Here is a 13,060-nt window from a genome sequence, read left to right as displayed (position 1 = left end):
TGGTACACAATAAATACTCAGTGATATTGGGTGTCAGACACTGATCTACACCTTGATTAAAACTCAGGTCTTTCTTTTGGACACCCCTGCCCTTGTAACACTCAGGAATGCAGTTTCCTCATTTCCCCTCATCTTATTTGTGGTGGGGTCTGGACACATTTTCACCAATCTCCTTTGATTTCATAACATTGCACTTCCTCACAAAAGTAACTGAACTAACACAATGAGAAAGTTATGTCTTCTCTTAAATATCATTTGACTATAGCTCCCTCTACCCTTCCTGGCCATTGTAATTCATTTTCTAAACTCCGAGTCATTCCCTTACACTTATCACCATCTCCTCTATCCCAAAGCCACAATATGAACATCCTTGAGGAATACCAATAAGATCCTTTGACTTCAAGTTCCCTGATGCAAATGAGCTCCAGCTGCTTCACTTCATCCTCATTCCCACGGCCAACCTCATCACCACCTGGGACGGGGGCACCATCTTTGAAATCTTATTTAAACTCTGTGTTGACTGTATACCTCTAGATAGTCCCAGATCTCTCACTCCCACACTATAGCTTCTTTGACATGCTGACTCTTTCTGATTTTCGTTATCAGCCTCTCTTGATCTAATTGTCCTCTCCACACTGCCCAAACAGCATGGTACCTTTTTTTCCAGACTCTTTTGCCAATTTGTTAGCATTTATGTAGCCAAATCCTCAATGTCATCATACCTGCAGATGCTAATTCTAGGTCAGTCTTCTCAGTTGCCTTCTCAGGTTCTGCAAACAGCTGACTATTGCTGGGGAAAACACCCCAGCTGTGCGGGTGGGGTCCCTATTCATGGTCTCCATCCTGGGGTCTCTATGCTACGAGGACAATGGTCCTTAACCTTGAATGAATATGGGAATCATCAGGTGGATTCTTTAACATACTGCTTAGTTCCTACTCTCTTGAGGTTCGGATTTAAGTGGTCTGGGCAGTGGTCTGGGCAGGTGTTTCCAGTGTAGAAATGTACTATTACTAGGGACTCTTGTTGTTCCCTGTCAAAATCTTTTTCCATTCCACATCCTCTACTACACACACATAAACATTTCCTACCTTAATTCCACTTTTCCCTTATCACTTTTTTGTTTGTTTGTCTGTTTGTTTTTGAGACAGGCTCTTGCTTTGTCACCCAGGCTGGAGTGCACTGGCTCGATCACAGCTCATTGCAGCCTCGATCTTCCAGACTCAAGCAATCTTCCTTAGTTTTCCAAGTAGTTGGGACTACAGGCACACACCACTACAACTAGGTAATTTTTGTATTTTTTTGTAGAGACAGGGGTCTCACTGTGTTGCCCAGGCTGGTCTCAGACTCCTGCACTCAAGGGATCTGCCTGGCTCAGCCTACCAAAGTGTTGGGATTACAGGTATGAGCCACAGCACCTGATCCTTCATCACTCATATCACAGAGCTTGAATCTTCTGAACATCAAGTAGATAAGAAACAGCCATAAACTCCCTTTCAGAAATTTAAAATAAAGCGTATATAATTAGCTATTTTCCTCCTGTTTCAGAAAACATCATTGTTTTTCAGTGTCTTCTGTGTTCTGGATCCTTTTCCCTGCCATCCCTCTGGGACGTTGCCCCTCAGTTACTCTGTGAGTTTCTTCTGTCTCCAAGCTGTTGATGGGCATGGGAGTTCCACCAGCATCCCTGGCAGTGACCAGGCTCTAGTCGCTCTAGCTTCCACTTCACACTGTCTCCTGCCCGTGTATGTCCCTCTTGCTACTGCTGTCCCGCTCTCTTTTTCTAAGCATCCCGACTTCTACAGAAAGTATTCATCATTTGCTCTCTCCTTTTCATTAACTCATTTCCTCTCCTCAGTGCTCTGCAATCAGGCATCTACTCTTATCCATTCATCAATTTACTGAAGACCTCGGATCTATCACTAATTTATACAGATTATTTTGTTTTCATTTTCACAATAATCCTATAACATATGTTCTATAATAACACCTATTATATAGATGAAGAAACAAGGTACAAAATGGTTAATCAGCTAGCCCAAGTTCATACAGCTAGCAAATAGTGAACCCAGTATTTGAACCCAACTGATTTGACTCAGAATCTGCATTCTTACCTACGTCCTGCTTTGTCTTCCAGTTCACCTGACATTTGCTTGCTCTGATGACAAAACTCTGCCCTACCTGATTTGACATTCCTAGCATTCAAGTCAGTCTTGGGTTAAATAGCTGAAGTGGGACTATTATTTCCAGACTCCACTGTTAAAATGCACAAAGAAGCCAGAACAGAGGGAGTGTGCTGATGGTTTTCACTAATTATTTTCCTCTACCACATTAGCTTGGGTACCAGATCCAGCCACGTTTTTGGTGCCACAACCCAAGGAGCTGGAGGGTAAGGATCCACAGAGGGGAAGGGATAGAGGAGATGAGAGGAAGTAGAGGAAAGGAGAGAAGAGAAGAGAAGAGAGAAAGGGTGAGGATGACCAGCTCAGTACCCAGTGTTCTGCAGCTCTGGAAGGTAGGCCTGCCTTGATCTAAGATGTGATCCTACAGGACCTCTGGCAACCAGAAGCTCCAAACAATGCCCAAAGCAGGTAACATGAAAAAAGATTTGGGAAGGATAAGAAATGCATATTCCTGAACCTGAACTCAGTGGTAGCTACAGCTTACTCTGCCCGGTCACAGCACACAAATGCAGTTTCCTTTCAGAAATAATTTTCGCAAAAGATTTTGTGTCATAGCTTAAGGAATTTAGCTCCGATGAAGAAAAAAGATCTTAGTATTAAGATTCTAAATAGAACAATAAAAGAAACCCATAGTACAAATTAATGAGATGTGATAGGGCTAATTTCTCTGTTTAGAGATGTTTTAACTGTGACTTGACAATACTGACATGCAAGCTCTTCAGGAGAACCTAGTTTTCATTTGAGCTTGCTTAATTAATTACCGAAGTAATGAATTCATTCTGATTTAAGGGTAGACAATTGACTGTTAATGTAAATTTATTGGCCGTTTAACTTTTTTTATTATTTTGGAGAAGCAAGGATGGAAAAAATACCACCAGAGTAAATTTACATTGTGTTCTTGGGATATTTTTCAGTAATTTTTGCAAACTTCCTTACAATAAATAGAAGCCGTTCCTAAACCTGAATTTATTTTTCCTTTCAGTCAGAAGTTTAGCTAATAAAACTTTTGCCAGAGTGTAGCACAATAGCTCCCTTGGGAACTCTTTCAACTGCGTAATTTTTTCTCTCTCTTGTAAAAAGAATGACATGGTGTCTTTAAAATGTTCAAGGCTCTGAAAGAAAGACAAGCCATTTGATATGAATGATTAACAAGGACATTAAGGAATACAAAATAAGAGGAGTTTAAATATAAAAAAAATTCTCATTTTCAGAATGCAGATCAAATCTGACTTCTCTTCTATTTTTTCTGTTTCACAGACAAAATCCTGACTGAGGTTAAGTGCTAATGTTTTTAATGCCCATCTTTTATTCTCATGCTTGACACCAATCGGCTACTTCAGAACTAGTGTCTTGACACTTGAATCTTTTCCACAGAACCAAAGGTTATTCCACAAGGACATCTGCGAAAGGAAGAATATGTTTCTAACGCAATAAACAAAGGATTTTATGCAAAGCCTATTTAGACAGGAAATGGAAACGCGGATGGGAGAGAAGCCATGTTGTTCAGGTCCTGCTATTTATGAGGGTGAGTTTTCCTTGAGAAACGCGTGTCTCTTTATAAGCAGAAACCTCTGTAAGGTAATCCAGCAGTGACGGAACGAGATATAATATTACGTTTTAATCAAAAAGAGAGTCATTAAGAATATAGCATTATTAATATTTATTCTTATCCATATTATTTTTAAAGTATTAGGAAAATATTCATTGTGGAGATGATTTAAGAATCTATCCATATGAGGAAATAAAACAAAGTGTTACCTGAAAGGGGTCCTGATTCAGATCCCAAAAAAGGGTTCTTGGACCTTGTGCAAGAAACAAATTGGGACAAGTCCAGAAAGTGAAAGCAAGTTTATTAAGAAAGTAAAGGAATGAAAGAATGGCTACTCCAGAGGCAGAGCAGCAGCATGGGCTGCTCAAATAAATATAGTTATTTCTTTATTATATGCTAAACAAGGGGTGGATTATTCATGAGTGTTCCAAGAAAGGGGAAGGCAATTCCCAGAACTGAGGGTTCCTCCCCACTTTAGACCACATAGCATAACTTCTGGACGTTGCCATGGCATTTGTAAACTGTCATGGCGCTTGTAAACTGTCATGGCGCTGGTGGAAGTGTCTTTTAGCATGCTAATGAATCATAATTAACTTATACTGAGCAATAAGGATGACCAGAGGTCACTCTCATAGCCTTCTTGGTTTTGGTGGGATTTGGCCAGCTTCTTTACCGTATCCTGTTTTATCAGCAAGGTATTTGTGACCTGTATCTTGTGCCGATCTCCTGTCTCATCCTGTGACTAAGAATACCTTAACCTCCTAGGAATGGAGCCCAACAGGTCTCAGTCTCAGTATTCCCAGCCCCTATGCAAGATGGTTCAAACGCTTCTGATAAAGGGACTCATATATTAGGAATTCACAATCTGAAATGAGCAGTAATATTCTGAATGTAAAGATAGCCTAAATGACATGTTTTAGCCAGTGGCATATAAAATTAGATTTGTCATGAATTGATGTCATACGTATAATTTGGGGGAAAGGCCAGCATAGAATAATTGTAAGATAGAATGGAAAATAACTGAGTTTCAAATACTGGCAGGCAAAGAGTAGGCAAGCCATTGCAGCTCATGGTAATTCAGAAAGACATCTGGAAATGGGGCCATCTCAGAAGTCGTTTACATGACAGAAGAGAAATTAGTAAATATTTCTGAGGTGGAGACCAGTTGGCAAACATATGGCTTTACTCTTGGTCAAAGGACCTAATTCAGAGGTGATGAGATGACAAACGTTTGGGGGTGATACCTGACACCAAAGGAAAGCAAGAACTGGAGAAATGGTCATGACAGTAAAGATGCAAAACTCTAGTGACTGACTAGTAGCAGCAACTTAGAAACCGAGTCAGCAGCTGAAATGCAAAAAGGAAGCCATTCTAAAAGAAAGCCGGGTTAAAGTCGCAGACAGAGCGGGCTGCTCCAACAGCAAAGCCATATATTTTGAGACAGCGATGCGCTGCCTTTCTTCACAAGGTTTACCCAGCACACCCACCCAAACCATGGCAGACTTGTATTGATGCATTTTCCCCTTCCAAATGGATCCCCTGTGAGAACTCTGGGAGTCTATCAACACAAAGGTTGATGAGAAAGTGGAGGACTGAGCAAAGCTAACTTACTTTGAACTTCAATACTACTTTAGAGCACAATAAAATATTAAGCTTTACATCATTCTGCTTCCTTATTGTAGATTACCCATTGTTCCGTCTACTTTGGGATTTCTTCATTGTAGCTTGTTGCAGCACTTCTGTGCGTGTGTGTGTGTGTGTTTGCACACACTCATGAAATCTTAGCATGAGAAATAGTTACACCATGTGAATTTAAAAATGAGGAGAGCTTAGATAGGAACTTGTTAGTCTCAACTGCAGCTGCCCCTGTGGAAAACTGGTGTTGCCCTCCCTTTACAGTTTTGCTGCAGAAATGGGTGATTTTAAACCTGAAAGTCAAAGCATATTTATTAGCTTGATCATACGAAATTGCTGTTTTTGTAGGTCAAGATACTTAGATATCAGCACATTCACAGGGTTCAGCCTTATAGTGCGTGACTGGATTCCACATCCACCCTGCATTTTGTAATCGAAGGGAGGAAGCTCACAGGTGTTGAGCACCTTGTACTTGGCCAGGTGTTTGTTAGGGGCTATTTTAGAAACAGCACTCAGTTAGTTACTCTTAGCCGGGTGCTGTCTGCACCACATCACGTGATGGTCAAGGACTGATGACCCAGGACATTTTGTTGTCCTGCTAGTCCCTGGTAACAACTATTCCACCTTCTGCTTCTATGGGCTCAACATTTTTAGACTCCACATATAAGCTGGATCCTGTAGTATTGGTCTTTCTGTGCCTGACTTATTACACTGAACATAATGTCCTCCAGGTTCATCTATGTTCTCACAAGTAAATAGGATTTCTTTTATTTTATGGCCAAATAGCATTCCATTGTGTATGTACACCACATTTTCTTTATCCATTCATCCACAGATGGACACTTCAGTTGATTCCAAATCTTGGCTATTATGAATAATACTGCAATGAACATGGTTGTACAGATATCTAAAAGACATACTGATTTAATTTCCTTTGGATACATACACAATAGTGGGATTGCTGAATCATTTGGTAATTCTATTTTCGATTTTTTGAGGAACCTCCCTACTGCTTTCCATAATGGATATACAAATTTACATTGCCACCAACAGTATACAGGGATCCTCTTTTCTTCACATCTTCATCAACACTTGTTATCTTTGTCTTTTTGATAATAACCATTCTAACAAGTACGAGGTGATATCTCATTGTGGTTCTAACTTGCATTTCCCTGATGATTTGTGATATTGAGCATTTTTTCATATACCTGTTGGCCACGCATATATCTTTCTTGAGAAATGTCTTTCAGGTCTTTTGCCCATTTTTAAAAAGCACAGTTATTTGTTTTCTTGCTATTGAGATGTTTGAGTTGCCTATGTATTTTAAATATTAACCCCTTATCAGATGTATTGTTTGAAAATATTTCCTCTGATCCCATAGGTTGTCTTTTTACTCTGCTGATTGTTTCCTATGTGGTGCAGAAAATTAGTTTGAAATAACCTCATCTGTCTAATTTTGCTTTTATTGCCAATGCTTTTGGAGTTGTATCCAGAAAATGATTTCCTAGACCAATATCATGGAGCTTTTCCCCTGTGTTTTCTCTTAGTAGTTTCACAGTTATGGGTCATAAGTTTAACTCTTTAATCCATTTTGTGTTGATTTTTGCATATAGTGTGAGATAAGGGTCTAATTTCATTCTGTTGTGCATGCATATCCCATTTACCCAATACCATTTATTGAAGAAACTAAACTTTCTTCATTGTGTATTCTTAGCACCTCTGTCAAAAATCAACGGACAATAAATGCCTAGATTTAGTTCTGGGCTCTCTATTGTGTTCCATTGGTCTATGTATGTCTGTTTTTATGTCAGTACCATGCTGTTTTGATTGCTACAGCTTTGTAGTACATTTTGATGTCAGATAGTGTGATACCTCCAGCTTCATTCTTTATGCTCAAGATTGCTTTGGTTATTGGAGGTCTTTTGTGGTTACACACAAACTTTAGGATCATTTTCTCTATTTATGTGGAAAATGTCATTAGAATTCTCATAGGTAATGCACTGAATCTGTAGATCACCTTAGGTATTATGAATATTTTAATATTAATTCCTCCAATCCATGAACATGGGGATATCTTTCGATTCCTGTCATCTTTAAGTTCTTTCATCAATATTTTATAGTCTACTATAAAATTCTGTAAACCTCAGTGTACAACTCTTTCACCACCTTGGTTAAATTTATTCGTAAGTATCTTATTGGATTATTTTCTTGATTTCTTTTTCAGACACTTCATTATTAGTATATAGACACATAACTGATTTTTCTGTTGATGTTGTACTGTAACTTTATTGAATTTATTTATTAGTTATTTGGGGTTATTTTCTTTTGAGAGTCTTGTTCTGTCATCCAGGCTGGAGTGCAGTGGCACTATCACAGCTCACTGCCGCCTGAACCTCCTGGGCTCAAGTGATCCTTCCACCTCAGCCTCCTGAGTATCTGGGACCACAGGCACATGCCACCATGCCCAGCTCGTTGTTTATTTTTTTGTAGAAATGGGGGTCTTGCCATGTTGTCCAGGTCTCAAACCACTGGAGTCAAGTGATCTTCCTACTTTGGCCTCCCAAAGTGCTGAGATTACAAGCATAAGCCATCATGCCTGGCCTGAAATTTATTCATTAGTTCTAATAATTTTTTGTTGAAGTCTTTAGGGCTTTCTATATATAAGATCATGTCATCTGCAAAGAGGGACAATTTAACTTCTGTTTTCTTCAAATTTGGATGTTTTTTCCTTCTTTTTCTTGTCTAATTGCTCTGGATAGAACTTTCAGTACTGTGTTGAAAGAAGTGGTGATAGTGGGCATCCTTGTCTTGTTTGGATCTCAGAGGAAGAGTTTTCAACTTTTCACCACTGAATAAGATGTTAGCTGAGGGTTTGTCATATGTGACCTTTATTTTGTCGAGCTATATTGTCCTCTTTACACCCAATATGTTGAGAGATTTTAGATTAAAAGGTTGTTAGAGATTTTGTCAAATGCTTCTGCTGTGTCCATTGAGATAATCATATGTTTTTTGTCCTTTGTTCTATTAACATGATACGTTACATTTATAGATTTGCCTATATTGGACCATTAACTCATCCCACAGATAATCTCACTTGATTATCATGAATGATCTTTCTAATATGCTGTTGAATTTGGTTTGCTAAAATTTCATAGAGTTTTTGCATTTATGCTCATGAGGATATTGGCCTATAATTGTCTTTTTTTGTAGTGTACTTTCTGAGTTTGGTATCAGGGTAATGCTGGTTTTATAAAATGAGTTTGAAAGTATTCCCTTCTCTTCCATTTTTTGGAAGTGTTTGAGAATAATTAGTATTAGTTCTTTAAATGCCTGGTAAAATTCAGCAGTGAAGCCATCGGGGCCTAGGTCTTTATTTAATTAGAGCTTTTTACTACTGATTCAATTTTATTGCTTATTATTGGTTTGCTCAGATTTTCTTTTTTTTATGGTTCAGTTTTGGCAGGTTGTATATGTCCAGAAATTTATCCACTTCTAGATTGTCCAATTTGATGTATACTTATTCATAGTAGTCTGTTAAGATCCTTTGTATTTCTGTAATATTGGTTGTAATGTTGCCTCTTTCATTTCTGATTTTGAGACTTCTTTTTTCTTAAAGATTTGTCTATTTTGTTTATATGTTATATTTATATATATATTTATATATTTTTTAAAACCTGACTTTCAGTTTTATGGATTTTTTTTATTGTTTTTCTAGTCTGTATTTTATTTGTTTCTGCTCTGATCTTTATTATTTCTTTCCTTCTTTAACTTTGAGCTTCGTTTGTTCTTGTTATTCTAGTTCCTTGGGGTGTAATGTTTGGTTGTTTATTTGATATCATTCTTCCGTGCTGATGTAGGCCATTATTGCTATAAACTTAGAATTGCTTTTGCTGTATCCCATGTGTCTTGATATGGCATGGGTCAATTTTTGTTTGTCTAAAGACATTTTAAAATTTCCCTTTAAATTTCTTCTTTGACCCATTGGTTGTTCAGGAGCATGTTGTTTCATTTCCATGTATTTCTGAATTTTTTTTCTTTTCTTTTTTTTTTTTTTGAGACAGTCTCGCTCTGTCATCAGGCTGCAGTGCAGTGGCACGAGCTTGGCTCACTGCAATCTCTACCTCCTGGGCTCAAAGCAATTCCCCTACCTCAGCCTCCCAAGTAGCTGGGACTGCAGGCATGCACCACACCCAGCTAATTTTTGTATTTTAGAAGAGATGGGGTTTCATCATGTTGTCCAGAATGGTCTCGATCTCCTGATCTCGTGATCTGCCCACCTTGGCCTCCCAAAGTGCTGGGATTACAGGCGTGAGCCACTGCGCCCAGCCAAATTTTCTGAAATTCCTTCAGTTACTGATTTCTAGAATCATACCATTGTGGTCAGAAAGTATAACTGATACGATTTCAATCTCCTTAAATTTATTAAGACTTGTTTTGTGGCCTAACATATGATCTATCCTGGAGAATGTTCTCTGTGTGCTTTTGAAAAAGGTGTCTTCTGCTGCTGTTGGATGCAATGTTCAGTTTATGTCTGGTAGGTCCATTTGGTCTAACATATAGTTTAAGTCTTAATTTTTCCTTACTGATTTTCTGTCTGGATGAGCTGTCTATTGCTGAAAATAGGATATAGAATTTCCCTCCTATTAAGTCCCCCTCCCTTCAGATCTGTTAGTATTTGCCTTATATATTCAGATATTCCATCATTTGGTGCACACATATTTACAACTGTTACATTCTCTGGGTTAACTGACCCCGTTATCCTTCTTCTTTTTTTTTTTTTTTATGAGACGGAGTCTTGCTCTGTGGCCCAGGCTGGAGTGCAGTGGTGCAATCTCAGCTCACTGCAACCTCCACCTCCTGGGTTCAAGTGATTCTCTTGACTCAGCCTCCTGAGTAGCTGGGATTACAGGTGGGTGCCACCATGCCCAACTAATTTTTTTGTATTTTTTTAGTAGAGATGGGGTTTCACCATGTTGGTCAGGCTGGTCTTGAACTCCTGACCTCATGATCCACCCACCTCGGCCTCTCAAAGTGCTGGGATTACAGGTGTGAGCCACTGCGCCCAGCCCCCTTTAGCATTACATACTGACTTTGTCTCTTGTGGCAGTTTTGGACTTAAAATCTATTTTATCTGGTATAAGAGCAGCTACTTCTGCTCTTTATTGGTTTCCTTTGCATGGAGTATCTTTTTTCCATCCCTTTGCTTTCAGTCTATGTGTGTCCTTATAAGTGAAGTGAGTTCCCTGTGTGTAGCACAGAGCTGGGTCTGGTTTTTATAATCCATTAAGTCACACTATGTCTTCTGATAGAATAGTTTAATTTATTTACATTTAAGGTAATTGTTGCCAGGTAAAAACTGACTACAGTCATTTAGTTCATTCTTTTCTGGCTTTGTTTCCTGACTACAGCCCTTTAGTTCATTCTTTCTAGCTTTGTTTTCCTTTGTTCCTTCCTTCTCTTTCCGTCTTCCTTTGTGATTAGGCAATTTTCTATAGTGGCATGCTTTGATTCCTTACTTTGTATCTTCTGTATATCTAGTACAGGTTTTTGCTTTGTGGTTACCAGGAGGCTGACATAAAATATCTTATAGTTGCAGCAAGTTTTTTTTAACTTGAATACAACTTAACCGTGATCACACACAAAAATTCAACATTTTTACCCACCCACACTTTGTTTTTGATGCTTTTTATATTGTGTAACCCTTAATGAATTATTGCAGCTTTAACTATTTTTAATAGTTTGTTTTAACCACTGTAATAAATGTTACTTAAACACTACCACCACAGTTTTAAAATTTGACTGACTTTTGTACTTACTTTTGACTTAAACTTTTTGTACTTACTTTTACTAGTGAGTTTCAAACTTTCTTATATTTCTGTGTTACTAATTAACATCCTTTTCTTTCAGCCCGAAGAACTTCCTTTAGCATTTCTTGTAAGACACTTCTGAGAGTAATGAACTCTTGACTTTGTGTGTGTGTGTCTCTGCAAAAGTCCTTTTCTCTTTTCCTTCTGTAGAAGAGCTTTGCTGTGTATTCTTGGTTGACAGTTTTTGTTATGTTTTGTTTTTTTCCTTTCAGCACTTGAATATATCATCCCGCTCTCCCCTGGCCTGTAAGGTTTCTGCTGTGATATCTGCTTCTAGTATTAATGGAATTCCCTTATATGTGACATGCTTCTTTTGTCTTGATGCTCTTTTGCTGCAGAATACTCTTTTTGTCCTTGAATTTTCAAAGTTTGATAATAATATGTCTTGGTGTAGTCTTGCTTGGATTCAATCTGATTAGAGACCTTTGACCTTCCTGTGTATGAAAATGTAAATTTTCCCCCAGATTGATAAAACTTTTTCTGCCTGCCTTCCTGCCTGCCTTTTTTCCTTCCTTCCTGTCTTCCTTTCTTCTTTGCTCCCTCCCTCCTTCCTTGTTTCTGCTACTGTTTCCTCTCTCTCTCTCTCTCTATCTCTCTATATCTTTCTTTACAATAAAAACTTGCTCTATTAGCCAGGCTGGAGTGCAATAGCATGATCATAGCTCACTGCAACCTCAAATTCCTGGGCTCAAGCGACTCTCCCACCTTGGCCTCCCAAAGCGCTGACATTATAGGTATGAGCCACGACACCCAGCCTATTGATTCTTTAACTAAACTTTCTAGACCTTTGTCCCTCTATTCTCCTTTTTCAGTGTCCATACTTTTAAGTTTTGTTCTTTTGATGCTTTCCTGTAAGTTCCATAAGCGTTCTTCATTACTTTATATTCTTTTTTCTCCAATTGTATAATTTCACTAAACTGTCTTTGAGTTCATAGCCTTTCTTCTGCTTCATTGATTCTGCTGTTGACATTCTCTATTGCAATTTTCATTTCATTCATGCATTTCTCAGCTCCAGAATTTGTTATTTTGTATAATTTCAATCTTTAATTTTCTCATTTTATTCATTTAATGACTTACTAATTTTTGAATTATTTTTCCTTTTTTAGATAAACAGAAATTTATTTGTAACAGTTCTGGAGACTGGGATGCTCAAGATCAAGGTGGTGGCATCTGTGAAGGCCTTATTGCTGTGTCATAACAAGGCAGAAGGCATCACATGGGTGACAGAGAGGCAAAAGTAGGGTCCTTTTATAAGAAACCCACTCCCTCATAACATAAATTTTGAGGGACACATTCAAACCAGAGCAGTCCCAGTTCCAGATCTCTAGTTTTTTCCAACATTTATTTTAGATTCAGGAGGTACATACGCAGGTTTGTTACCTCGGTATATTGTGTAATGCTGAGGTTTGGGGTATGAATGATCCCTTCACCCAGGTACTAACTAAACAGTTAGTTTTTCAACCACTGTCCCACTCCCTCCTTTTCCCCTCCAGCAGTCTCTAGTGTCTATTGTTGCCATCCTTATATCCATGAGTTATCAATGTTTGGCTTCTACTTACAAGTGCAAACATGCAGTATTTGATTTTCTGTTCCTGTGTTAATTCACTTGGGATAATGGCCTCCAACTGCATCCATGGTGCTACAAAGGACATGATTTCATTATTTTTTTATGGCTGCATAGTATTTCACGGTGTGTGTATATATATACCATATTTTCTTTATTCAATCCACTACTGATAAGCACCAAGGTTGATTCCATGTCTTTGCTATTGTGAATACTGCCATGATGAACACACAAGTGCATGTGTCTTTTTGGTAGAATGATTAG

The 13,060-nt window shown here is 38.3% G+C and overlaps 1 protein-coding gene and 1 long non-coding RNA gene across 11 annotated transcripts in view; one reads left to right on the top strand and one right to left on the bottom strand.

Annotated features, from left to right (window-relative positions):
• LOC117977962 (contactin-associated protein-like 3) overlaps positions 1–13,060 on the bottom strand; it is a 238,102-nt gene that overhangs the window by 157,474 nt on the left and 67,568 nt on the right. The gene's annotated exons all lie outside the window — the stretch shown is intronic.
• Positions 1–13,060, top strand: part of LOC117977963 (uncharacterized) — a 50,056-nt gene that overhangs the window by 16,929 nt on the left and 20,067 nt on the right. The window contains exon 3 of the long non-coding RNA XR_004669052.3: positions 3,556–3,706. This is a non-coding gene — a long non-coding RNA (uncharacterized LOC117977963). The remainder of the gene's footprint in view (positions 1–3,555; positions 3,707–13,060) is intronic.

Source organism: Pan paniscus, chromosome 11 (assembly GCF_029289425.2).
Source record: "Pan paniscus chromosome 11, NHGRI_mPanPan1-v2.0_pri, whole genome shotgun sequence".
NCBI classification, from domain to species: domain Eukaryota; kingdom Metazoa; phylum Chordata; class Mammalia; order Primates; family Hominidae; genus Pan; species Pan paniscus.
Note: the sequence above shows the minus strand (reverse complement) of the source record. Positions and strands in the feature narration are given on the sequence as shown.